The 27896-nt window shown below is 37.0% G+C and overlaps 1 protein-coding gene across 7 annotated transcripts in view; it reads left to right on the top strand.

Annotated features, from left to right (window-relative positions):
• Positions 1–27896, top strand: part of CNTN4 (contactin 4) — a 914517-nt gene that overhangs the window by 334154 nt on the left and 552467 nt on the right. The window contains exon 1 of one of the 7 annotated variants that reach the window (XM_058726187.1): positions 5597–5613. The exons of the other annotated variants lie outside the window; for them this stretch is intronic. The gene's annotated coding sequence lies outside the window, so the exon portion shown is untranslated. Of the gene's footprint in view, positions 1–5596; positions 5614–27896 lie in introns of those variants that run through there. 7 annotated transcript variants of the gene reach the window in all.

Below are 27896 nucleotides of genomic sequence, written 5' to 3'. Positions count from 1 at the left end.
CAGCAGTTTTCTTTTCTCTCCATCAATATTATATTTGCAGAGATATTCTTGGCATTCAGTCACATTTGTCTATTTTTCCACCTCTTCTTTTCCTTTTGTATTGGCAAAGGTAGTTGCTGAAGAATTAAATGACACATTCCTCACATCCTAGGACTGTCCTTGAAAATCACTCCTAGATCTTTAAATACAAAGTATGAAATTTTGTGCTATTGTGTGCCATTGTTTAATTAGAGACAACTTTGGTAAATATTGTGAGCAGATAATTTGTGAATTATCTCCTTTAATACTCAGGAGCTACAGTTGCTCAGTTCACTTTTAACATGTCTACATAAGTCAGAGCAGGTTATGATAAAGGAAACAAATGATGCATGTATATGATGAGTGTGTTTGAGAATACTGTGTGTGTTTCTCTTTGAGTATCTGGATGTCTGTGTTACAAAGCCAAACATTCTGCATTCTCTTTTTTATTCCTTCATCCCTTCCGCAGATAAAAAAGGAGGTTAAGTGGCTAGTTCAAGGCCCTTTATATGATTAACAGTTGATTCAGGATTTCAACTGGTGCTTGATGATACAGTATACCTACTGTGTATTCCAGGCAACATTCACTTGTGTGGGTTTTTTTTAATTCATTTATAAAATAATACTATTAAAATCCAAATGAGTTACTGTATTTTACATTTGGTGATTACTAAATAAATGAGTGAGGCATCTGAATAAATTCAGGAGAGCAAAGAAGCCCATTATTAAGGTAGGTAGAATATGATTTGAACTAATAAACATATTAATACATATGATTCAATAAGTAATGTTTTCAAGGAAGGGAAGGTGTCTTATTTAAGCCTCCCAAGTGTTTGCGATCTGATTGAATCATTATTGCTTACAATAAGGTCCAAGGGAAATATGGCTGTATTTCCCAATATTATCTGTCCCTAAAAGAGACTCTTCTTCATAGGGAGATAGTCTAACAAACTGAAGATAAAGTATAACCTTTGGGGGCCTCGTCTTCCACATATTTTATTCTGCGTAGTAGCAGGTAATAAATAAGGTATTAGGATAGATTTTCAGTTCACGTGCAATTTTGATTTCTACAGTGGATTCAGCTGTGGCATTCAAACATAGTTTTGCAGGTGCAGAGAGAGTTATTTCACCCTCCAGTGTGACTAATTGCTAGTAATTGACGATAGGAAGGGGGTTGGGAAGGCTTGTCTCTAGATCTTCCCCATCATGTTTTGTGCAGGGTCCTTAGCAACATGGAATGGCAGCTGGGAACAGGATAGCCATTGAGAAATCATTAGCAAGTGTGCAATATTCCAAAACAGGTGGGTCTCAGTTCAAAGAACAGCCTTGTGTGAAGTGATTTTTTACATAAATAGAAAACTCTGTGAAAACATGCTCTTCTAAATAATGCTTTATTTTCATATCTGATTCAATATCCATTTATAATTGGCTCTTACCACTATGGTAATTTTCCATCTCATCTCTTGCTTTTTTCCTCTTTCCAGTAACTAATGTTCTATAAACTAGTATTCAGTATGCCATTTAAAGAAATAAGGGGGAGGGGCACCTGGGTGACTCAGTTGGTTAAATGAGTCAGGTCATGATTTTGCAGTTTGTGAGTGGGAGCCCCAGAGCCCACATCGTGCACCTCACTGTCAGTACTTGGGATTCTCTCTCTCTCCCTCTCTCTCTGTCCCTACCCCACTCATGAATTTTTTCTCCCTCTCTTTCTCAAAGTAAATAATAAATGAAACGTAAAGGAATATGGGGGAATTCACCAATATATGTAAAGAATAATGTATTTATAATGAAAGTACGTATTGAAGCATTTTCTATAAAATAAGAAGTTCGAGCTTTAAGTCAGATTTTTGCAACATTGTGAGAGCAGCATTGTGAAAGTATATACTTCCTGTGTCATTTTTTTTAAATTTTTTTTTAACATTTATTCATTTTTGAGACAGAGCATGAACGGGAGAAGGTCAGAGAGAGAGGGAGACACAGAATCTGAAACAGGCTCCAGGCTCTGAGCTGTCAGCACAGAGCCCGACGTGGGGCTCGAACTCACAGACCGCGAGATCATGACCTGAGCCGAAGTCGGACGTCCAACCAACTGAGCCACCCAGGCGCCCCACTTCCTGTGTCATTTAAGATTATGATTATGATTATGATTTTTATTATTGTCTCTATTATAGTTTTGTTAAATGTAATCCAAGATCCAGGATGGGATTTATCAGGTGGTTACATTTTTATGACTGTCTAAAATGGCCAAGCCCTAACAAAAACAACAAAATACACCATTTATGGACCATGGAGATTTCAGCAGATACAACCCAAAAGATAAGGTGGGTTGTTTCTAAGCGTGAAATGAAGAAACCCCAGGTCTTAGCTAGCATGGAGAATTATTTTGTTGTCTACAACACATCCTGCTGAGTTTCAGGACACTTTCTTGCATGGAAGCAGAATTACAAAACACTTTTATTTCTTTTCTCTAATTCTTTTATGTCACATTCCTTAAATATTGAATGACTATAAACTTAACATTTATCTTACCCCTGTGTATCCATTCCCCCCCCCACACTCACCACCCAATACACATGTAAAGCTTATCTCAGGAGACTTTTTAGTCCAGGAAGGAAATGCACTATAATTTAGGGCCTTGGTAATACTTATCTTGGTTAATTTTATTCTATTAAATGGACTTTAAACTACTTGAGTAGTTTAAATAATGCCATCTAATTAGTGATATATCCATTACTACTTTTTGTGTGATAGATAAGATTCAGAAGCTTACTTCCAGGTATGTGTATGAGAGAGAGAGAGAGAGCGAGCAAGCATGAGCAGGTTATGGGGGAAATGGAGAGAGGGAGAAAGGAGAGATATGGGAAATTGTCATACCTGTTTATGGAGGCTGAGAAGTCCCATGATCTGCCGCATGCAAACTGGAGACCCAGGGAAACCATTGATTTAATTTAGTTCAAGTCTGAGGGCCTAAGAACTAAGTGGGGGCTGTGGTTTGAATCACAGTCCAAGGATTGGAGAAGTTGAAATGAGATGAAGTGTCCCCACTCAAGCCAGCAGGGAAGAACCATAATGAATAAATTACTCTTCCTCAGTCTTTTTGTTCCATTCAGGTCCTCACTGGATTGGATAAGGCCACTTACATTGGTGAGGGCTGTCTTCTTTACTCAGTCTGCTGATTCACATACCCATCCCTTACAGGAACAGCTTTTAGACACACCCAGCAATAATGTTTTACCAGCTACTGGGTCATGCCTTATACCAATCAAACTGGTGCATAAAATTAACCAGCCCTGTGTGACTGATGGCAATCCTGAATTACAAAACATTTTGATATCCTTAAGGAGAGTGCACCTGTTTCTTTTTCCCAAGTCACATTCCTAAGTGAATATTTGCACTTTGAGGAAATAGATCCTATAGGGGAAACAATACTTTTAACTCTTTTTAATATTTTCCTTAAGAAATAGTTTACATAGAAGTTTATTGATGAAAAGTAATTTACTTAAGAGAACTCTGTAAGAGAGGGATGGTTTTAAAGGACAGCGTTGTAGGAGAGAGTTTCTTCTGACAAAACTCTTCAGTATAATTGATGAGTTGGTTCCATTCTAGTTCCTGGTGACCCATCCAGCACTGAGAAGGAAATGATGAAGGAAATGAATGTTGTGGTCTCATTTGTCAGGCAGGGCCACCAGTTTCTTGTAGGACAACTGACTTTCTTTCCATTTTTTTCTCATGCTTCCCCACCCATCCTTCTCCCCTTCAGTGTTTTTCTGTCCCATTAAACCACTAGAGTGACTGCCCTTTTGATAGCATCTTAGCATTAGTTCTTAAAGATCTACATTTGTGGGGCGCCTGGGTGGCTCAGTCGGTTAAGCGGCTGACTTTGGCTCAGGTCATGATCTCGCGGTCCGTGAGTTTGAGCCCCACGTTGGGCTCTGTGCTGACCGCTCAGAGCCTGGAGCCTGTTTCAGATTCTGTGTCTCCCTCTCTCTCTGACCCTCCCCCGTTCATGCTCTGTCTCTCTCTGTCTCAAAAATAAATAAACATTAAAAAAAATTTTTAAAAAAGATCTACATTTGTATTGGCCTTCAATAGCAAAAAAGATAAATTATTAAAAATCACAAGAGTTCAATAAGAAAGAGTATATCTGTCATTTTGATATCATGCCAAAGTATTTCCAGACTTAAACCACTTAAGTCAATTTTAAATATGTATTTAAATGTTCCCCTAATTCACTGAGGCTGGCTCTCTGGTCAACTGGAGGACCAGCATTTTAGGCCAGTTCATCTGTAGTGGTAACTGCTCATCCAGAGGTATGGTTCCACCTTATTGTTTTTCTTTTCATTTAGGTTAGCAGTCAGTTTTAATTTCATTAACCAGTTTAATGTATGTATAACTTGATCCATTTGTAGTTTATCTTGTTTTCTTTTAGATTTTAAGTAATGAAGGACCAAATTGGTTTACATAGTTTATGTGATAAATAAATGTGTGATTAAGTTTGGACATTATTTCCTTAGGAAACTCTGGCTTCTTCCAGGATTGCTCCAATCACTTTATTTTATGCTCCTATAGGAACATTTATCTTTCCTTCATGGCAGTGTGATTTTATATATACCTGTGTGCTCTTCATTTTTTTATCAAGTAGTTTTCAAATGATGACTTTATATGGATCCTTTTACCATGGTGAATATACTCTGTGAATAAAGTGTATAGAAACCACTGCTTTGTGAAGCTTATATTCTAGTAATCAAGACAAAAGGCTGGCAATGGGTGTTACAATGTCAGGTAATAAAAAGTACTTTACAGACTAAATTCAGCAGGGTAAAAATGGAGAATTGCCTAGGAGGGGCTGCTCTATAAGATTAAGTATGCTAGTTAGGAGATACCCCTCTGAGGAGATGATGTACAGCCAAGAAACTGAAAGACAAGAATCAACCAGTCCTGTGAAGATTAACGGGAATAGCTCTTTAAGCAGAGAGGGGAACCCTGAGGGGGACCCAATTTTAGAGTAAGGCCAGTGATGCTGGGTGTGGGTGAATGAGGGAAAGTGGTAGAAATGGGTATTATAGAGGCTGACACATCAGTCAAGGCCTTGTTGGCTGACATAAGTTCATGTCTTATTTACTTATTTATTTGTTTTAAAGATTTTTTAAATGTTTATTTATTTGTGAGGGAGAGAGAGAGAGAGAGAGAGAGAGAGAGAGACAGAGCATGAGCAGGTCAGGGGCAGAGAGGCAGACACAGAATCTGAAGCAGGCTTCAGGCTCTAGCTGTCAGCACAGAGCTCGACACAGGACTCAAACTCACGAACCGTGAGATCATGACTTGGGCTGAAGTCGGATGCTTAATCGACTGAGCCACCCAGGCACCCATAAGTTCATGTATTTTTTTAAAGTTCATTGGAAATCATGTTAGGATTTTAATTGGTATTTCATCTATTAGACCATCCCAGTTATATGAGGACAGAGTCTGCACTTAACTGTTACAGACCCAAAGCTAACACTTAATTCATATTGGATGGGTGAATGGATGTCAGACAAATGAATTAATGGCTCTCCAACCCTGTGGCTCTTTTACATAAGTGATGCCTTCAAAAAAGTAAGGCTTTTTGCTCATTTGTTTTGCTTTACCTTTTTAATATCAGACTTACATATAGTGTAACTATTTGGTGTTGCCTTTGTATCCCTTCACAAATATAAGTTTAAAATTTATTACATCTGGGGGCTCCTGGGTAGCTCAGTCAGTTAAGTATCTGATTGTTGATTTTGGCTTGGGTCACAATCTCAAAGTTGTGAGATTGAGCCCGGCATCAGGCTCTGTGCTGGCAGTGCAGACACTGCTTGGGATTTTCTCTCTCTTCCCCCTGCCCCCGCTCACACCGTCTCTCAAAGTAAATAAATAAACATTAAAAAGTAAAATTTATTACATCTAGATAATTAGAATTTACTGAGTCTCACACCTTGAATGTTACATCCTTTTTCTTCCTTGTGCTTGGTTAAGCAAAAAAAAAATCTGATTGGCCTGATGGCTTGAACATGATTGTCCACTTAAGCTTACTTGTATTAACATGTGATAACTAATCCTAAAGGATAATGCTAAACCAGATTTCCCAGTTCAGAGGTCAGAGGATCAGACATTAGCTATTCTAAAACAATGAGATGGGATAGGCAGAATGACCACAACCTAGTTAATCCCCTTTAGGAGGTCTGTGGAGCCTGTATGTGTGTTAATGGGGTTAGAAACAGACTCCTTGCTGGGCAGAGGTGACCTGAGCATCCTTGCAATGTCTCTCTCAGGGAGAACAGTTCTATGAAATCCATGTTCTACTACCTGAAAGTATAAAAATGACAGCCATTTGCAGTTCTTGATCAGTCTGCAATATAGAAGTGAAAGCAAAGACTTTATGGAGAATAACATTTTAAAAATCTTTGCCATGGTTGTCTATTCAGGGGAAACAGCGGTTTGAAAAGAAAAAGTGAAAATTGGAACTTACTTCTAATATCCAAGAAATGTTTAACTATGCCATTCAAGTATGTTTGAAATTCAAGTGACTTAGACTAAATTTAGATTTAAAAAATAAAAACAGTTGTGGCCACTTTCTGTAACAGGTCCATATAATATGCTCAAACATAATATGGTGGTATTTTTTAGTGTACCCAAGTAGACTGCTGTATGTATGTAACATTGAGCCCTGCCACACTTGTATGAAAATAAACAAATGTGATGTTAATATGACTTGAGCACAGGGTCTGTTTTTCTCTTCCATAGCACTTTAGAGCTTCAGAGAATTTTGTCACTGGCCCATTTAACTGGCATCTTTCTTAAAGGGCTGGTTTTTTTCAAACCAATTATTTTCTAATTCTCTTCTTGATTTCTTTCCCTTGACTTCAGTAAGTCTCATATTCCAGGACATCATCCTGCAACTTGCTCATACCTTCAACCTCACTCCTTGAATTCAATTCAGAATCTGATTTGGAGCTAGTATCTCTGAGTGTAAAACACTTCCTGCTATAAATAAATTCATGGAGTTTATTTAAGTTTCATACTAGATGAGTCACATCAGCATATGTTTTGCTTCATGCTATCAGCATCTCGTGGGTTGAGCTCTCTTCATTTTTTACTCTGAAAGTGACAGTGCTAAATATGTCTTGAGGGGCTAAGGCAGGCTCAGGAAACTCTCCTTTCTGTGACTATTGGAGAGAACCAAGTTATAGCGAGCCTAGTGGTTTAACGAAAGAAGTATAATCCTTTTCCCTTTTAATTCTCCTTATTTTTGAGTGTCCTAGGTTAATAAACTAGTGGCTAGTAGTTAAGCGAAGGTGAAAAATACCAACAACAAAGTAGTTTCATCCTGTTTTATAGATGAACACCTAAGCCTCAGAAGTAAATGACTTGTCCGTAGTCACAGAGCAATACAGTAACAGAATTGGGGTTTTAATCCAGGCTTTCAGTCTCTGAATCTAGAGTTTAAACCCTCCATGAATCTCTATCACTTGGCTTATGGTAAGTAAGCTGCCCATTTACCCATGGTTTAGGCATGTGTAGGACTGTGAGTATACAGTGAGCTGACAGCTTTTCATGAGGAAATAAACAGAAAATCCATTTTAGCAAGTTTGCTTACAGTGGCAGAACCTTTTTGTGCTTTCCCATTTGCAAGTCCTTGAAGAATGATCTAGCACCTAGATTCAGAATGTAGGGATTTTTTTTTCCTGGTTTAATTTGGGATTGTGTTTCAAAATTGTAGGTTTATGGAGAGTCCCATTTTAATGTCAATGACTAGCATGTGTTTGAGTGCTTACTATGTACTGATTACAACTTTGTCTTTATCTGTATTAGCTCATTCAAGCATTATCCCAACCCAATGGATGTAGCCAATACTACCCTCGTTTCACAAATAAGGAATCACTGAGAGGTTAAAGAACTTACTCATGGTCACACAGCTTAATGTGTCAAAGATCCCCTGGCAGTCTGGCTTCAGAGCCTCTTGTAAAGGATTATCCTACACTACAGTGCTGGATATTATCCTACTACTACAGTGCTGAGGTTCAAATGAGTTAAGTAGCTAGCCCAAGGCCATATATGTAGCAAGAAATAGGGTTGAGATTTGGACCAGCTTCACAGGATTCCTGAACCTGTTCTCTTTACCACTGAATACATGAGCTGAATAAGACCCCTTCAGTATATCGTATGTCACTGTTTATTATATAAACAGTATCAAAAAGGTTGTGTTTCTAGCCCTTACTTCTCCAGTTATCGTGAATACCATGTACCCAAGCCTTTGTCAAGTTACCTTGAGAAAAATCCTCAATAAAAGAAACACCAAACCTAGAATCTTGGTATGTGTCTTGCTCATGGAAAATAAGTGGTTGTCATATTATCTTTGACTTGCCCAAGATCACATGGCAAACTGTAATAAACAGTAGTAGTAACATTAATGACAACAAAATAGTTATTTAGTGCTTAAAATGCAAATAGAATATTCAAGGATATATATATATCCTTGATATGTATATATGTATGTGTATATATATGTGTGTGTGTATATATGTGTATATGTATATATATGTGTATGTATATGTACGTATATGTGTGTATATATGTGTATATATGTGTGTGTATATATGTATATATATGTATACACATATACACACACACTATATATACACAATATATATGTGTATACACAATATATTGTGTGTATACAATATATTGTGTATACACATATATATTGTGTATATATATGTGTATATATAGTGTGTGTATATACATGTATTGTGTGCATACATATATATAAAACATATATATATATACACATATATATACAGGCACATTTGTGTGTGTGTATATATATGTATGTATATATATAAAACATTTTTGGTATAATATAAACTTATCATATGTATATTATATATTCTTATTTCCTTTGAAAAAAGAAATTTTAGACAAGGAATTTCAGTAACTTGCCTGAGATTACTTAACTCACTAGGAGATGGAACCAGGATTCAAAATTAGATGGTCTGGCTCCAGAGGCTGCTTTTAACCACTAAAAAGGACATAGTGTACTTTTTACTGCATGGGCACTTAAACATAATTACAATGTGATCAAGTCACTGCTAGTGTTTCATTTATAAAGAGATGCATAAAACACCAAAAATAATGGCAAATGCAATTAAATGATGGCATCTGTTAATCAGGCACAGATTCTACTATATCAGAAATGGTATTTTACTTGGAGGGACCAATAACACTTAAAGCACATATTACAGCTTTATTAAAATACATGTGAGAATCTGGCACTCCATAGAGTGTCCAGCCACTGAAGGGATACTGCTGTCTCTGTGTATATACTATGTGTCTCTTAATCAGTAAACAAGAGAAAATTACTGCTGCCAAAGCTGTATATCTTTCTATGACAGGGTAACAGTGTTTGTAAAGCACTGGTGATTATAATGTTGATTTGTTCACTATATGGGAATATTTGTGTATATCTATGGCTGTGTGCTTATAATTTATCTTTGTAGGGTTAAATGTACATACATTTAAGGCAGTTATGCATTTATACCTCTCAAGATAATTGTTTTATCTTATTGTGTATTTCAAAATTATTACAGCAGTGCTATAGTTTTAAAAGTAAGAGTGCTTGTCAATTGTTTATTTTCCAGAAATTTGAAAACCTTTTAAGCTTAGGGAAAAGTTTGCAAAAACACTCGCCCTTCATTTTATTTTACTGTACTAGTACTGTCCCTGTCTGAATTTCAAACCCCATAATTTATCCTCTTGGATTATTGCAATCACCTCCTAATTAATCTCTGTCTTCAGTCTCTCACTCCTAGAGTTGATTTTCTTTATCAAGACCTTTCCGTAACCACAGGTTGAATTTTGTTGATGGTTTTTCATTGGTACAGAATGAAGCACTAATTTTATAGTTTGCTTATGCAGTACAAGACATGTTGTAATTTAGTCTTGCCGTTTTAATATATTTTTGAGGTTTCAAATGCTTGATACTATCCTCTTTGCTTCACTAGTTGACTTCTGTAATAATGTGTCTTATGACACATCGCCTACCCCCACCCTCAGCCAACACATTACATGTGTCTCCCTTCAACATTGCTTTTGTTTCTAGTTGTTCTTAGGTGTAACTTGCCTTAATATATCTACCTTCCCATCGAAGGAACCTAAGCATAACCTCCTGAATATACTAGATTTTAAGTTCATGCCTAACAGGTTGAAATATTGCTCACCAATCATAAATGTTGGCATATTCTAATTATCTAGTGTCTTTAAGATTTAGTGTGGTAATAAAGATATAATAATTATTTTTCTGTCATTCAAGTCCATACCAGTGTATCAGAAGAAGTAACTCCACAAATACTCCCAAAGTCAGTGTTTACGACCAACTTCCCATACTATAAAATGTTGCATTTATATGTTTACATTATATATTATTGTAATGTGCTTGTTTGTTTTCTGTCAAATTATTACAGTTAATATCCATAAGAACATTACATTTTTGGTCTTTTTATGTATACCTCAAGACCTAGGGGAATGTAGGAGAGCTACTTTCACTATTATATATGTAATAATGAGATATATTTCATGAGATATATAACCATATATATAATTATCATATATGTAATCTCTATACTCAGTAAATACATTTGAATGAATATGTTGAATCCATATTATGTTTTGGGTTTTATCACATGTATTTCAAATGTGTTAGCCTTTTCAATTCTCTCAATCCAATATAAAAGTAGATAATGTTATTATCCTAATTTTAACAATGAGGAGGTAGGGGCGCCTGGGTGGCGCAGTCGGTTAAGCGTCCGACTTCAGCCAGGTCACGATCTCACGGTCCGTGAGTTCGAGCCCCGCGTCAGGCTCTGGGCTGATGGCTCAGAGCCTGGAGCCTGTTTCCGATTCTGTGTCTCCCTCTCTGTCTGTCCCTCCCCCGTTCATGCTCTGTCTCTCTCTGTCCCAAAAATAAATAAAAACGTGGAAAAAAAAATTTAAAACAATGAGGAGGTATAGGCTTAGTATAGGTAAATGTCTTGGTGAAGGGTACTCAGGTCATAAGTGGAAGTATCATCACTTAGATCCAGGCTATTTGAAAGAAAAGCAAATGTCCTTAGCCATTCTCATATACTTGCCCTAAAATAATTGCCTTAAGGAAAATTTTGCATGAACATGTAGGAAGAATTATGCCCAGTGGGATTATGGGCACTAACAGAGTAAGATCAAGCAGCCATATGGTTCCCTATGAGGTGAGCATAGCCAAGCTTACATCATGCAGTGAAGCCTAGTGGTGAAATACAAGCTCAGGGAGATGTAAAAGGATTTAGTACCAAGTTTGCAGCAGAAAATGTAGTGATCAATAGGAAGTGTCATTAATCAGAATCTGAGTAACCAGAGAACCATGGACGAATGTGTTGAGTTAAAGTGGTTTAATATACTTACCTCTCAAAAAGGGGGAAACAAATAAGTATACAGGTGGATGGAAAAATAACCCACAGCATTCAGACACTATTTTCCACCATTGGAATAATAGAGAGATGTATGTAACAGCAGGCTTTCTCAGTTGCAAAAGAAAGAAACATGACTCAGATAAATTTGAGAATTACCATCCTTCGCTCCAGCATCTAAATTAAACACCAATCTGACAAGATTTAGAATACATCACTTCCTCTGTTAAGTCCACGCTGGTTGTCCAGCAGCCCAAATGCCCTCATCTGTTAATGGAGAATGATCCAATCTAATTTGTATAAGGTATGTAGATTAAATGAGAATGTAATGAAAATATTATTTGAGTGATGAAATACCATATAAATATGAGATGTTATTCTGTCATCAGTACCAAGCCACGCACAACTGCCTTCCTATCTCCAGATGTCTTTACTTTAAATTCCCAATTCATTTTATATTCTTTTTTTCCAATTGTAAGTGTAATTTTCACTTTCAAACAAAAATCACGGTTTTAAAAGAGTACATATTATATGATCCTCTGGTCAAAGAGTGATACGGGGAGCTAAGGAAAGCCTAGAACCTTTATACATTGTAGAATGTATAGAATGATGTTTCAGACGTGTCATATTTCAAAGAATGAAAAACTAATAGAGGAAGGCATTGTTCTTTTTAGGATCAGTGCTTAAGGATCGTTTCATTGACTGAGAATAGAGTAGATTGGACTATAGGGAACAGGGAGTGTGGAATGAACCTGACGGGATGGGTCCAGAGATGCTATCAACAGGCCAAAGACCAAACAGATGGAGGAAAAGTAGGAGCTGAGAAGATCTGAGATAAATGATAGAAGGTAAGACCATGATGTGCAGCCAAACATAGGAGAAAACCAAGAATATACCTGAAATTTTAGAGTTTGAGTTAGAAAAAACTGACTTGTTTCCAGGCACTCCTACTGTAATTCATTTAAAATAATGTATATTTTCTACATATGTCAAGATATCAGTCAAGTTTGTGTATGAGGGGTGGAGAGAGGAAATGTGTTTGCTTTTTCAGAAATTTTGGGGGCTATGCTAATTCTTGGTATTGCACATTCAAATAGTAGTTTGCTGACAGATTTAATATGGTAATTTGGCACTGCAATTCCTTGAAGGCATGAAGGTCTTTTCAGTCCCACCCTGCCTCCTGTCAAGGTTTTTTTTTTTTTTTTTACCACGTAAGGGAACTCAGTCAAATACCACACACGATTTTATTAATGAAGACTGAGTAACTCCCACAGTACAGGCTCCCTGCTAAAATGGAACTACTGAATTTGGCTTGAATGAAAGCCCTCCACCTCTAACTTTGAATTAAAGGTATCCTGTCCCAGGAAGAGTCTACCTGATTTAACCTAATCAGTTGCAGTCACTGATGATGGAGCAAAGAGAGAAAAGACCTGCTTCACATATCGAGGCTAGAACCACCCTGAGCTCAGCACACAAATTGTTCAAGAAAGAGAGAGCAAGAGAGAGATTCTAGGCATATCTTGGAGATAATGAGGGTTCAGTTCGAGACTACCACAATAAAGAATTATTTATTGTCATATAAATAATCTTCACTGGGAGTACATTACATCGCAACAAACCATTTTCTTTGCTCATCCATAAGAAGCAGATTTTTATCCATTCAGGTTTTATTTATCATGGGACTGCAGCCCTTCAATCCCATCTTCAGGCTCTACATCTGGTTCTCATTCTGTTGCTCTTTCCACCGCATCTCCAGTTACTTCCTCCACTTGAGACTTGAACCCCCTCAAAGTCCTCCATGAAAGTTGGAATCAACTTCTTCCAGACCCCTGTTCTTTTGATATTTTGATCTCTTCCCATGAATCACACATTTTCTTAATGGCATCTAGAATGGTGAATCCTTTCCAGAAGGTTTTCAACGGACTGTCCAGATTGATTAGAGGAGTCACTGTCTACGGCAGCTATATAGCCTTATGAAATGTATTTCTTTAATAATACTGGAAAGTTGAAATGGCTCATTGATGCATGGTTTGCAGAATAGATGTTGTGTAGCAGGCATGAAAACAACATTACTCTCACTGTGCATCTTCATCACAGCTCTTGAGTGACCAGGTGTATTGTCAGTGAATTGTAAAAGGAATCTTCTTTTCTGAGCAGTAGGCCTCAACATTGGGCTTAAAATATTTAGTAAACCACATTATAAACAGATGTGGTGTCATTCAGGCTTTGTTGTTCAATTTTTTTTCTTTTTTTTTGTGTGTTTATTATTTATTTTTGAAAGAGAGAGAGAGAGAGCAGAAGAGGGGCAGAGAGAGAGGGAGACACAGAATCTGAGGCAGGCTCCAGGCTCTGAGCTGTCAGCACAGAGCCCGATGCGGGGCTCGAACTCACGGACCGCGAGATCATGACCTGAGCCGAAGTCAGACGCTTAACTGACTGAGCCACCCAGGTGCCCCTGAGTTCACCATTCTTAAGTGGTCATGGTCTTTGGTGCCCTGTAACAATTACAATGGTAATGTCAAAGATCAGAGATCACCATAAATATAAATATAATAATAATAATAATAATGATAAATAATAATAAAAATTTGAAATAGCACAGGAATTACCAAAATGTGACAGAGAGACCCAAAGTGAGCAAAAACTATTAGAAAAATGGCACCAAAAGACTTGCTTAATTCAGGGTTGCCACAAACCTTCACCTTGTTAAAAAAATAAGAAAACATAATCTGCAAAGTACAAGGAAGCAAAGCACAGTAACATGAAGTATGCCAGTACACAGACATTCCTTTCTTTCGAGGTACAAGAGAGGAGAGGCGCCATTGTCTTAGTTCTGTCCCCCAAAGCGGGAAGGCTATTAATCTCTCACATGGCCTAAAAGAAGAATGTGCAGATAAAGAGACAGGATTTGGTTTGCCCTTCAGAATTAATCAATTTTTATTTATAAGAATAGGGAAGAAACATCCTTAAGTGAGGAAATAAGAATGACCTTGAAACTAGGTATATTATTATCCAGATATGGATATAGTCTGAATTTAATTTTTATTAATGTAGATAATAGCTTACATGGGCCTTATGGCGACATTACTAGCTCTCTAAAATTTAATTAGATTTTTAGAGCTTCTGTTAATGTCTTTTGTAGGATTATACAATCTGGGACATCACCAGTAAGCTTCATACATTTTATTTTCATTATGATTTGAAGTACGCAGGAATGAGGTATTTTGCATGGTAAAACAGTTTAAATTTAGGGTCTTTACTTAAAATTAACCCCAGAAAGTTGAAATCAGTGTTCTTTTTTTGTACCAAATAATACAAATACATGCTATTTATATGTATTTGTCTATCTTAAAAATATTTGTTACATACTAATATTACTGTTACATACCAGCATCAGCTACTTTTTTACCTTTTATCAAAATTGATTTTCTTATACTTAGACTGTAACAATATAAATGTATATATATACTCACAACAATTTTAAGATACCTGTTTTTTGATGCAATCTATTTTCTTTAATGTCTATATTTTTCTGAGTTTTTTTGTTATGAAATGTTTCTTTTTTTTTTTTTTCTTCCTTTAAGTACTGGACCCTTATTATTCATGTAATATGCCTTCCCAGTTCCAGCAAATCCTTTAAATTAATAGAAATGTCTGTTCAACTTTTTAGAGTCACCACAGCAATGTGCTAGACACTTTCGTAAATTTTAAACCATTTATCTCCTTCCCTTAAAAGCCGAAAGGCCAGGAATTTGGGGCAAGAATTAAACGTCTATTTTATATAAGATACGCTCATAAGGGGAGAGAGAAAATTATTGGTTTGTTGTCTTCTTAATGTTAGTCAAATTCTTAATTTTAGGTCACCTACTAAAAAGGTACATTTTTAGGTGACATTCTGTGGCAGAGTCTGGGAAAGAAAAATCTATACATCATTGATAGGAAGAGGCAGCATTCTATAGAGGGCCAACAAAATGGAAACAGGAGTCAGAAATTTATGTATGGGCTTTACTGTTGATTAGATGTTTGATTTGGAAACTGGCCCAAGTAGAGTTCCCTATAATATGAAATAGTTGAGCAGGACATTCCCAGTATCCTTTTGAGCTCTAGCACTATAGAAAGTTAGTTATTGCAGGGACACCAAGTGTTACTTGCTTTGTGTATGCATCATGCATAGTCACCCAGGCTTTGTGCAGCCATCTTCTGCTGTAATGGTCCTGTCCTTATATGCCTTCTGGTGGCTTCAGAAAAAGATACTGTTGGGATGGGACTCAGTCTGACTTGATTGCAACCTAGTAATTACAAAGTACCAATTAATCATCATCTATAATTACAGTATGAGCTTGTTATTCATTTTCCCTTAGTACATTACATTGGAAATGGGGGCCTTTGGGCAGAGGTTCCTAAAACTTAAATGCATCCATATTTTTAGCCTTATACTTTTCATTGTATTGTTTATCTTTAATGATTGTCAGGCTTCTGTCCCTTTAGAATCAGTCATGTGTATTTATGCCCTTGATAGACTAAAAGCTGAAAGGGATTAGAACATAAGGGAGTATAGAATAAACCATCTTTAATCAAATAGCTTAAATCATCATCTCACTGTGAAGATAAAATCACAACAAATATGAAACAATGGCAGGAAAAGGTCATGTGAAGTCCTGGCTTGTGAAAAAGGCAATCCCAAATAAGCCTGTTCCCCTGTTCTCTTGGAGCTCTGAAACGTTCTCTTTGGTTTAGATGTTATACTGCCCTAGATCATTGCAGATATTTATGGTTGTACTTTACAATGAATTTGTAATTTTTTTCCTGATTAGATCTTTGAATTTCTTCATAATGTTCATTTGAGGGAAATAAAATGATATATACTGAGACAGGTGTTAACATACTGTAAGACTTGATATATTTTGAAAAGAAATGGTAATGATAAATGACAGTGACCTAATTTGTGGAACAATCTTCTTGCATAAAATAATCTACTAGTTTGTAATTATGTGATTAACTTACCAAGAAAAAAAAAGTCAATCAAGTCCAAATTGTCAGGTTATAGAATCAAAAAATGTCTGGAACTTTTCAAATTAATCTGTTACCAACAGTGAGATTTCATGTCAATTCTACACATAAATATTATTCAAAATATTTCTAGGAGAAAGATGTTCATTTATTTGGTACTAAAATTCAAAAGAATAGTCAGGAAAGAAATAGCAAAAATCCCCCCAAAAAAAGTAAGGTAGCTGCTTTTGGTTAGTTTTAGTGTTTATAAAACATGTCTGCATACATAAAACCCATCTTACAAAAAATAAATGACATAGTGAAGTGAAGTGTAATCAAGTACCTTTTAAAGATGAGACACGTCCGTGATCACAAAGCCTTTCAAAAGTACAGCTAACATGTTTATTGTACGCTTCATGTTCTTTTCACTATATCATTAAGAAAGCAAAAATGAAAAATCCAAGGGATGTGGGTTCTGAAATGTTTTTAGTACATTTATTTGACTATGAATTAAATTCAGAATTTACAAATAATACATGAGGGTCATAGATAAGTATGCCTAACTTGAAGGTTGCTATTAAAAAATAGACAAAGCTACAATAAATATGCAATGGGAATTATAGTTTGATTAACATGCAACATCATTAGGATGATTTGACTTGAAAGCAATAAATTGTATGAGAATATATTTATAAATCCTAATTAAAGTTTAGAAGTTATTTGGAAAAGAAAAATCACAATTTCATAGAGTGAATATGAAAAATATGGAAAATATTAAGTGATTTATGCACATGGGTTTCTATATCTTATAACATTCTAAGGAAGTATATATAATGAGCACATATTGTAAGCAAGAAATTTGAGACTCAATTTCTTTACTGTCGCATGGCAGGAAAATGGCAGAGCCAGAATTCAAGTCTAGGTATTACTAATTTAAAAGTCTATATGCTTGTTGTCTACTTTATTAATGATCTTATCTGTATGCCATATTAACTGTCACATTAATTTGGTACTCAGTAAATACGTCATGACTTCATGACTGAATGGCTGAATGTGTGAACATTTAAAAAAAGTTATTGGGGGCACCTGGGTGGCTCATTTCGGCTCTGTATTGAGCGTGGAGCCTGCTTAAAATTCTCCTTCTGGGGCGCCTGGGTGGCGCAGTCGGTTAAGCGTCCGACTTCAGCCAGGTCACGATCTCGCGGTCCGTGAGTTCGAGCCCCACGTCAGGCTCTGGGCTGATGGCTCGGAGCCTGGAGCCTGTTTCCGATTCTGTGTCTCCCTCTCTCTCTGCCCCTCCCCCCTTCATGCTCTGTCTCTCTCTGTCCCAAAAATAAAAAAAAAAATAAATAAATAAAAAAATTCTCCTTCTGCCCCTTTCCTCTCTCTCTCTCTCTCTCTCTCTCTCTCTCTCTCTCTGTCTCTCTGTCTCACTCTTACTCTCTACCCCTCCCTCTCTGAAAAAAAAATTAAAACAAAACCTTTCTGGATCATGTTTATACTGAAGTGAGATTAAAATAGAGCTATTACACTCAGGAGTAGGAGCAGTGGGCCAATAGGTATAAGTAAGCCTTTTGGAAGTAGAAAAAAAAGAGTCTTGAGTATATTTGGTGACAAAAAACTAAAAGCATTCAAGCACACTGCATCTTAGAGACAATAAAATCAGCAAATACAGTGTGGAAATGAATGATCATCGCTGGATTGCTCAGAGGAGGTGTATGAGACTCACCTAAACGTAGGGGTGGAAAGGGCTGCAGCTGAATGCAGCAGGGGCAGTGGCAGACAAATATGCAGGAACCAATAGGCAAATTTAATATCAATAAGGAAGGATCATCAACCTGTGTTTGGCTTTGTAATGACCATTACTCTTCATTTGGGGTTATTGATTGTTCTAAAGGCTAGGACAACACATGTAATGACCTGTTACAGCCACTCTAGGTGAATGTCGGCCCTCCAAGATGATCATTATCTCCATAGGGTGATATAAATTATTGAGGTGTTGAAACTACAGTACAAGGAAGAGAGGCAGAACAGGGAGATAGTGAATCCTTGTCTACTTCTTGGTCTGTTTTGTAATGGAAGACACTCTTGCTTGCATGTTTTCCATAATAGGAAATCTTTTCACTAATCTTCATTTAAAAAAAAAAAATAAGCTCTATGCCCAACCCGAGGCTCAAATTCAGGACCCCAATATCAAGAGTTACATGCTCTACTGACTGAACCACCCAGGTGCCTCTCTTCAGTAATCTTCAGTTTAACCACTCTGGTAGTAAGTGAGGAGATGAGTACATTTTACTATTAAAGTTTTACAATTTTGTCAGTGAAGGAGGAGGAAACCTCCAAAAAAGTGTGAAAAATTAAATTCTGTGTTTTAATAAATTGTGTGCTTAGCCTGGCGTGTCTCTCTTTCTTGCCTCTTGAAGTAGTCATTGTTGAAGTGTATCCTTTGGGGTATTACTTTTTGTCCCCAAAGGAGAACTAGAACCACATTTTGGAGAGAGGGCCATTGGTACAAGGTTAATAACAAAGTTAACTCTTGAGTCAACATCTAGTTAGTAGTGTCAAAACATAGCCACTGCGAACTTTAAAACTTCTCCTCTTCTTCTCTCTAATCCCCTCCAAATCAGTGTCAACAATTACATCTACTAAGTTCAGATTATATTTGTTTCTGGTAAGCACCTACTGTCTGTTGGGACACTATGCTAGACACAGTATAGGCTAGTTATCTTATTTAATCCACACTACAGACTGGTTCCATAAGCATCGCATCCCTGTTTTAAATATCAGTAACTGAGGTGAAGAGAGTCCATGGAACTTTCCAACCCGGCCCAGATGTGAGCAGATAGAACTGAGAAATGGGCTTAATAAGTGTATAAGCCCATTCATTAATATTTCATTACAGCAGACCTGCCTGAACATGGAATGGGTTGCCTTATGTAAGGGATTGAGATCCCCATCCACAAAGATGAAGGAGGAATATGTCAACAGCTTATTTTTGTTATTCATTATTATAAATATTACCTTTTTTTTCTTTACAGAGGTAAAATTCACATAATATAGGATTAACCATTTTTATGTGAATGATTCACTGGTGTTTACTGCACTCACTATGTTATGCAAAGACCACTTTTGTTTTCTTCAAAATATTTTCATCCCCTTAAAATAAAACCCAGTATCCCTTAAGTGGTTTGTTACTCCTCATTGCTTCTTCTCACCCCAGCTCTTTGCAATTACCATTCTGCTTTTTGTTCTTTGTTGTTGTTGTTTTTTTTAATTTTTTAAAATGTTTATTTATTTTTGAGAGAGAGAGAAACAGAGTGTGAGCAGGGGAGGGGAGAGAGCGAGACAGAGAATCTAAAACAGGCTCCAGACTCTTAAAAACTGAGAACAAACTGAGGGTTGATGGGGGGTGGGAGGGAGGGGGGGGGTAGGTGATGGGTATTGAAGAGGGCATCTTTTGGGAAGAGTACTGGGTGTTGTATGGAAACTAATTTGACAATAAATTTCATATATTAAAATTTTTTTTTTAAATAAAACAAAACAAAACAAAACAAAACAAAACAGGCTCCAGGCTCCAGGATCCGAGCTGGAAATGCAGGGCTCCAACTCATGGAGGGCTCTGAGGCTCCAATGCAGGGCTCACACTTATGGACTGTGAGATCATGACCTGAGCCGAAGTTGAACGCTTCATCTACTGAGCCACCCAGGTGCCCTGCTTTCTTTTCTTTGGATTTACCAATTCTAGATATTTTCTGCAAATGGAATCTTGCAAGACCTTTTGTGTCCAGCTTCTTTCACTTAGCATCAAGTTTTTGAGATTCATCCATGTGGTAGCATATATCAGCACTTCACTCCTTATTATGACTGAAAAATATTCTGTATAACACAATTTATTCATCCATTTCTTCTCTTGATGGACATTGGAGTTGTGTCTACCTTTTGGCTATTGTGAATAGTATTGCTATGACCATTCACGTCTAAGTGTTTGCGTAACTGCTTTCAGTTCTCTGGGAGCTACATTTTTTGGATCATTTACTTTGTGCCAGTCACTGAACTGAGTGCTTTATATATAGGAACGCTGAGTTCACACAACCCTGTGAGGTGAATACTATTATACCTGTTTTACAGATGAGGAAACTAAGTCGTAGAGAGATTAACATACCTTGTATTTGATCATGCCTTGGGAGTCAAAGACAAGCAGCCACATTCCAGAGTCTGTAAACTATATTCTTTCTGTTTTGTGTCTTACTAGTTTCAGACTTAACCCCCACAATTGCTTCAGGTGAACCATTTCTGATACCATCATTGCCTATATTCCCCTATCACCCTCTGATTTGTCATTTCCTTTTAACATGCAGAATCCAGTATTAGATATAATATTTCAGGAGTAATTATTTCTATTATCATTACCATTGTTGATATTTTGGTTATGTTTGAAAGGTACGTAGGTGTTAGTTTTTGTAAAATACAATTTATTAGCTCCCCCCTTAAATAACAAAAATTACATAATGAAAAAACGAGTAAAAAACAAGCCCTAAATTTCACAGTGCAGAGTATTTCATTAAAAGTAAAGAAAATCAGGACTCCTGGATGGTTCAGTTGGTTAAGCATGTGACTCTTGGTTTCGGCCCAGGCCATGATCTCACAGTTGGCAGGATCAAGACCCGCATCAGGCTCTCTGCTGACAGTGTGGAGCCTGCTTGGGATCCCTCCCTCCCTCCCTCCCTCTCTTCTTTCTTCTCTCTCTCTCTCTCTCTCAAAATAAATAAATAAGCTTTAAAAAAAATAAGAAAATCACAGAACATTGCAAAGTTAGACATCCAAACAGTAAACAAATATGTAAAATTTGTATTATGACCTTTGTCTGGAAGACGACCTTATGTATGTTTTCAAATACATTTCCAGTTGTGTTCTGACACTGGTAGTATTCAGTCTTGTTAATTTCCTCAAGGTTTTGTTGTAGCTTGTATATAAGCTACATAGGTATATGCCAAACTAGAACTAGTGAGCTGGTTGTGGATTAAAACTCCCAGGTACTGTCCTTATGATCTCTTGCCATGCCATGAGCACTATTCTGGCATACTGGCTTACACAGTTGATTTTAATGTAAATGCAAAACTTTCAATATCATTATGTAATTCATCAGGCATGTTTTGTCATGGTGCCATTTTCTCAAGGTAAATTTACATCCCAAGTCTGATACCCATTTTGCTTATTATGGCCACTCTCAGTTGAGAAACTACAAAGAACTCTGACTTTTGACCATCCTGGAGATTTTTTCGTTTATTTTAGTGAGTGTATTTGGCATTATTAATTTGGAGAAGATTTTTATCACCTTAGAAACATGTCTACTTTGCAGTTATTCCTAAAAGATTTCTGCTCAGACCAAACATCTTCAGCAGCCATGGAGTTATGCAGAGTATTGCAGTTGTAGAACCAGGACATCATTTGTAAGGATTTGGTGTGGAGGAATGAAGAGATATTCATCAAGTTTAACTATAGCATTTGAAACCAGAGGTTCTATGCAATTCTCAATTTGCGTATTGAATTGCACAATCTCTTGCTCAGTATAATTTATTATCTGAGAGAGGTGTCTGCATTAGTAGCATTTGACCACATTTTAATCTCACTAAGCTGCTATGAATTAAACCAAATGGTAAAGTTATAATGTATGACTCCATTTCATACCAATATAAGTTAATGTTAACCGATAAAATGAAATGTGTTTTTAAAAAGTGAAATGTGTTTTACCTGACCCTGAGATACATATCTTCCTTGCATATAACAGTCCTATAATGTAAATCAAGGTAAGCTTTTTCAATAAACTATTTATATTAGAATAGAAATCCTTAATTATCAGGTATATATACCTGGTGATATCTTCATTAAGTCTGAAGATAGTAATTAGGCATTATTATGTATTCTCTTTTATAAAATGTTGATAGTGATCATTGAGGGGTGGACATGCTTATTAAAATTATGTAACTTACTAATGAGCTTTCCAAGAATAGATTTTTTTCCCACCAGGTCAGTGCCCATAAATGTCTGTGGTTTCTTTACATAGGAATAAAGGCAAGCCAAATTGCAGTCTTGTTTTTATTAAGAGTATTTTATATAGGCAGAGATTCTTCTTGGCTTCCTTTTTAAATGGATTTTGTGATAGGAAGAAAATGCAAATGAAGTAATAGTGGTGCTCATAAATTTCTGGCCTGGTGACTATAATGCAGGGTTATTGGCTTTGCTATCAAACTTACCCAAGCACACTTTCTTTGTGTTAGTGACTTATGTAATATTGGATTTTTCATCTGTACATTAGACTCTATAATTCTTATTCCCCACGTGGTGTGGCTTGTATACCACCTTTTCACACACACACACACACACACACACACACACACACACACCACACACCACACACACACACACCATTCTATCCTAGCTGAAGCTAACAAGCGTTAGCATCATATTTCCGTTATACATTTCGAATCTAGTTAATGGATACCCTGTGGTTATGAAAATTACATACACTTAATACCTAAGGCAAGTGGCTTGTGGTCTCAGCAAATGCCTAAATGATGATATGCCTCCTTGGTGCTACAAAAGTGGTGTTAACACTTTCCTCGGAGCAATCATAAATGAGGATTGATCCTTTGTACATTTGAATGCACTCCTATGTTTTTAACATTAATCTCCCCCTCCCAATTTTATGAGTCATACCCATCTTTAAAAGGAAACATTCCTTAGGGATTATCCAGATACAGACACATTCCATAAAGCTTCTGAAAACATTCAAAAGAACTTGAAAACTGGAAAATGCACAGGCACTATGGGAATCATTCGGAGATGCCCCTACTTATCCCATTGCATTTGCAGTCACATCATTATTCCATCTGCAGTGTACCTCCAATGCTAAGTATATTTTGAACAAGTTATCTATGGCATTTCAAATTAAACCATAATTTTTTTTAGATGCAGAACTACTCCCATGGTATGGTAGATCAAGTTTTTCATCTTGACGTTACCCTTTAGGATTACTTTGTGATGGTGGTGGCAGAGTGGCAAGCAGAGAGGAAAGGAAACACCTTTGAGAGATGGTATTAAAAACATCTCAAAGCTCAAAAAGTATGTCTTTTACCAAAAACGTTCAGCTGCTACAAAAAGACTAGTTGGCTCCTGTCTGGCTGAGTAACCCAGTCACTGGGTCCACAGGGCAAGAAATAACTGTCAGGTGATGACTTGATTTTTATGAGGAGTTAACTTCAGTTTCTGAATCAAATAGAGCAAATATATAGTTTGTTATCACTCCCTTGTATTTATGGCAGTCATCACTAATTTATTGCTGCTACTAATTTGTTGCTAATCTTTTCTGCTAAACTCAGATATGGCTTCATAATATTTCTCAATATAACCCTCAAGAAAGCCGCTGTTGCTGGATCAGAGGTGTCACACGATATGCAGCTGCTCTGGGCGTCCAGCTCTGCGTTAAGTTATAGCCAGCCACATTTCTCTTCAGCAATCTCTGATAGGTCAATTATAGGGTTAAAGGTCTCTCACTTTTCATGGTATGTTACCCTGGTAATAGAAGTTCCTTGTATTTCTTATCCTATGTGTAGTTTATCCCCACAGTCATTCAATACAATCTTTTCTGATTTTCCCAGGTCAGCTCTAACTCTGACTATTGTTTCTCAAGTTTGTAGTCATCTTCCAAAAATCACTCCCTGAGATATTCTGACAATTTCTTCTTTGAACATGTCCTGTGAGAGATCTGGAAAGTCAGCAGAGATGAATATCTGTATTCTGGAACTCCTGGGCGTTCATATCATGGTTCCAACATATGCCTCATGCCGTCAGTAGACTGAGGTCTGAAACTTTGCCATGAATGTGACCTTTTTATGGCTCAAATAGTGAGGAGGAAAGAACAGATCCCTGCATTCTATAACCACTGAATCTTCTCTGTTTTCTTGATGTTTCTTGGAGTTGTCATGATGAAGATTATGGTTTTGTCTTTCTTAAGTGAAAAAAGGTTCATGATTAGTTCTGGCCTCTAGTGAGTGGAATTAATTGACCTTTACAGATTACAGTTATGGATGGTCCCCCAAAAGAGGATTTAAGGTAATGCTTTTCCCTGTAGATTAGACTAGTACATATATTTGGCAGTTGGTAAGAGGGAGAGAGCACTTCATGCATCTTCTGCTTGTAGAGAAAGACAGACATATATCTGTCGTTGTGATGTCTCTGAACAAGGAAGATCCTTGTCATACCTAGTGAGCCCATTCTTTTCTGGGTGAAGAGTGAAATCCATCTACACAGTCTTGTGATTATTTATCTGAAAAGGATAGTAGCCCACCTTAGTCATATTCTGAGGACTCTCAAAGCCCTATTCAGATGGTCCTTATCCTTTGCCTTTTGAGGTATCCAGGGAAATAGGCCACTGTATTTACCCAAGGGAAGTCTAGACCTAATAGGGATGAAAGCTATGTAAATACATATGAGCTGGCTTCATGTTTCTTTTCTACACATTCCACTGAGGCTACTCTTAAATGACTTATTTCGTCTTGCTTTTTGAGTTATTATGTACTTTAAAAGCTAGAAAGACTAATGGTAATAATAATAGCTGACATATGTTGAGGATTTACAGTGTTATTGGCTATTTTAAGATTTTTATCTACATCATCTCATTAATTCTCACAATAACTCCCCCCCCCCCGAGTTTGGTGTTTTATGGAATCAGAACACAAAGTTTCTGGCAAATTCAGTGATCTGTCCAAGGCTAAACAGTAGTGAGTTATGGGTCCAAGATTCCCACACCAGCAGTCAGATTCTAGAACCTGAATTTCTTAGCCACAATACTGTGCTGCATCACTAGTAAATGTTTGGTCTAGCCCCTACTGTATTTATGAGAAAACTGGGAACAAGGCTATTTTTGACTTGCCAAGTGGACATACTATTTAGCTAAAGACTTAAGACTAAAACATATGTCTTCATTTAAAAAAATAATAATAACAACAGCTAACTCTTTTATACTGCTTACTATATGACAGGCACTCTCCTAATGCTTTATACAGGTTCATTTACTCAATCACCTCAACTGCCTGAGGGAAGTACTATTATTATTCCCATTTACTTATCAAGAAACTTCTGCATTCTGAGACCAACTTAATTGCTTAAGATCACACAGCTGCCAGGTTAAGAAGTTAGAATTCTAGCTCAGCCAGTCTGGTGCTAGAGTTTGTGTTCTAACCCAGTGGTTTGGAATGAGAAGAGGGCTTCACCTCCTCCTCCTGAGACATTTGCAATGCCTCGAGACCATTTTGATTGTCATAACTTGGAGAGGATACTACTGTAATCCAGTGGGTAGAAGCCAGGGATGCCACTAAATATCCTGTAATGCCCAAGACAGCCCCCTCACAACAAAGAATTATTTGCTCCAAAATGTCAATAATGTTATACCTACTATTCTAGCCACTATGCTGTGCTGTCTCTCTTTACCAGTATGATCTGGGCGGAAACATACAGTAGACACACCCTTCCAAATCAGGAAAAAAGACAGTAGCCTCCAGTGTTCATGCTCAGTTTAGTGTGTCTTTTATCATGACTACAACTCTAGGTTGGAATATTACATTTTTTTCAAGTACTTCATAAGGGTCAAAACTAGCATTGTGCCCAGCAAGAACCTATGGGGGCCATTAATTATTATAATCAAGGCACAAACTAGCATGTTTAGATTTTGGATGTGAGAATGGAAACCCAATTGGAACAGATGATGACTAGTGGTGATTTTGGCTTCAGTGAAGCAAAGCAACCACATTGTTATTTGAAAAAAAATCCATTATTTTGGAAAGTAAGAAAGCTAATGTTTTGGGCATTTTCTTTTCACTAAAATCTATTTTGCAGATTTAGTATGCCTTTTATCAGTAGTACAGCTCAGTTACAGTAGAGGCAGAAAGTTTGAATAAAATTAAAAAGAGGAATAAAAATATTTTTATACCTACATTGTATATTTCTCACAAGATTTCCCAAATGTAATTATCTATGAATTTTACCCAGAAATCTTGAATTATGGGAATCTAATGTTTGGTTACTGGCTACTCAGGATTGGGTATAAGTCCACTGTATATGTTACTTAGAGAGGCAGTCATAAATTACAAGCAAGAGGAAATGTCCTTATTACTATTACCCAGGATTTATGATCATCCAGGTAATCACACATAGGACTGCCTGCCTACCCAGCCACCCTCCTTCGCTGTGTTTTCATTTAATAACTTTTAGTCTATTTGCTATGTGCTAGCTTTTGTGTAGACCACAAAAGAAATGAGATACAACCTCTCCTTTCATGAAATTGCTAAGTCAAATAGAATTAACACACCTGACATGTAAAAATCTGTGAACCCTTAGGCTGGTGGTACTGATAATAGCAATTTCAGACAATGACATAGTTAAGAACTCTAGCTACATCTTGAAAGATAAAGTGGATATGTGCAGTCACATGGGCTTAAGGAATTAGATGGTAGGTTGAAGAACAGCACGATAGAACAAGGGGGGCATTATTTGGCATTGCACCAGAAATAGACTTTGTTTTTCCTTTCTTTTTTCTCTCCTCTCCTCTCCTCTCCTCTCCTCTCCTCTCCTCTCCTCTCCTCTCCTCTCCTCTCCTCTCCTCTCCCCTCCCCTCCCCTCCCCTCCCCTCCCCTCCCCTCTCCTCCCCTCCCCTCCCCTCCCCTCTCTCTTTACTTACTGTTTTTAGAAATAGGCCTTATTTAGAGACATTTTCCTTTATGGGTAAAAGCCCACAGTCTACATACAGTCAGAATTGCATTCAAATCCTGGTTCTACCACACAAGCTCTGTTCCTTTAGGAATATTATTTTAATTCTCAACTTTCTCATTTGTGAAACATATGTAATAAGAATATGTCTGATTATAAAATAGGGACATTCAGGTAAACCATTGGGTACATTTGCATATCAGCTATTATTACTGCTGTTGACTCCTCACACTTTAGGATTGATGCGATATAGTTATGAATTTATTCACAGGAGGGGTGCCTGGGTGGCTTTTCCTGTTAAGTGCCACACTCTTTGTTTTGGCTCAGGTCATGTTCTCATGGTTCATGAGTTCGAGCGCCATGTTGGGCTCCATGCTGATGGTGCAGAGCCTCCTTGGAATTCTGCCTCTCTCCCTCTCTCTCTGCCCCTCCCCTGCCCACTCTCTCTCAAAGTAAATAAATAAACTTAAAAAAAAAAGCATTAAAAAAATTACTTACATGAATCCACATAGTTATCCATACAAAACCATGTACCATTTTCTCTCACATGTCTTCCAGACTATTTATAACAGTATCTATAGCAGTGCTGTTCCACAGAAATATAATGCCAGGAATATCCAATTTTAAATGTCTTAGTAGCCACATTAGAAAAAATAAAAATAAGCA

Source organism: Neofelis nebulosa, chromosome 4 (assembly GCF_028018385.1).
Source record: "Neofelis nebulosa isolate mNeoNeb1 chromosome 4, mNeoNeb1.pri, whole genome shotgun sequence".
In the NCBI taxonomy this organism is placed as follows: Eukaryota; Metazoa; Chordata; class Mammalia; order Carnivora; family Felidae; genus Neofelis; species Neofelis nebulosa.
Note: the sequence above shows the minus strand (reverse complement) of the source record. Positions and strands in the feature narration are given on the sequence as shown.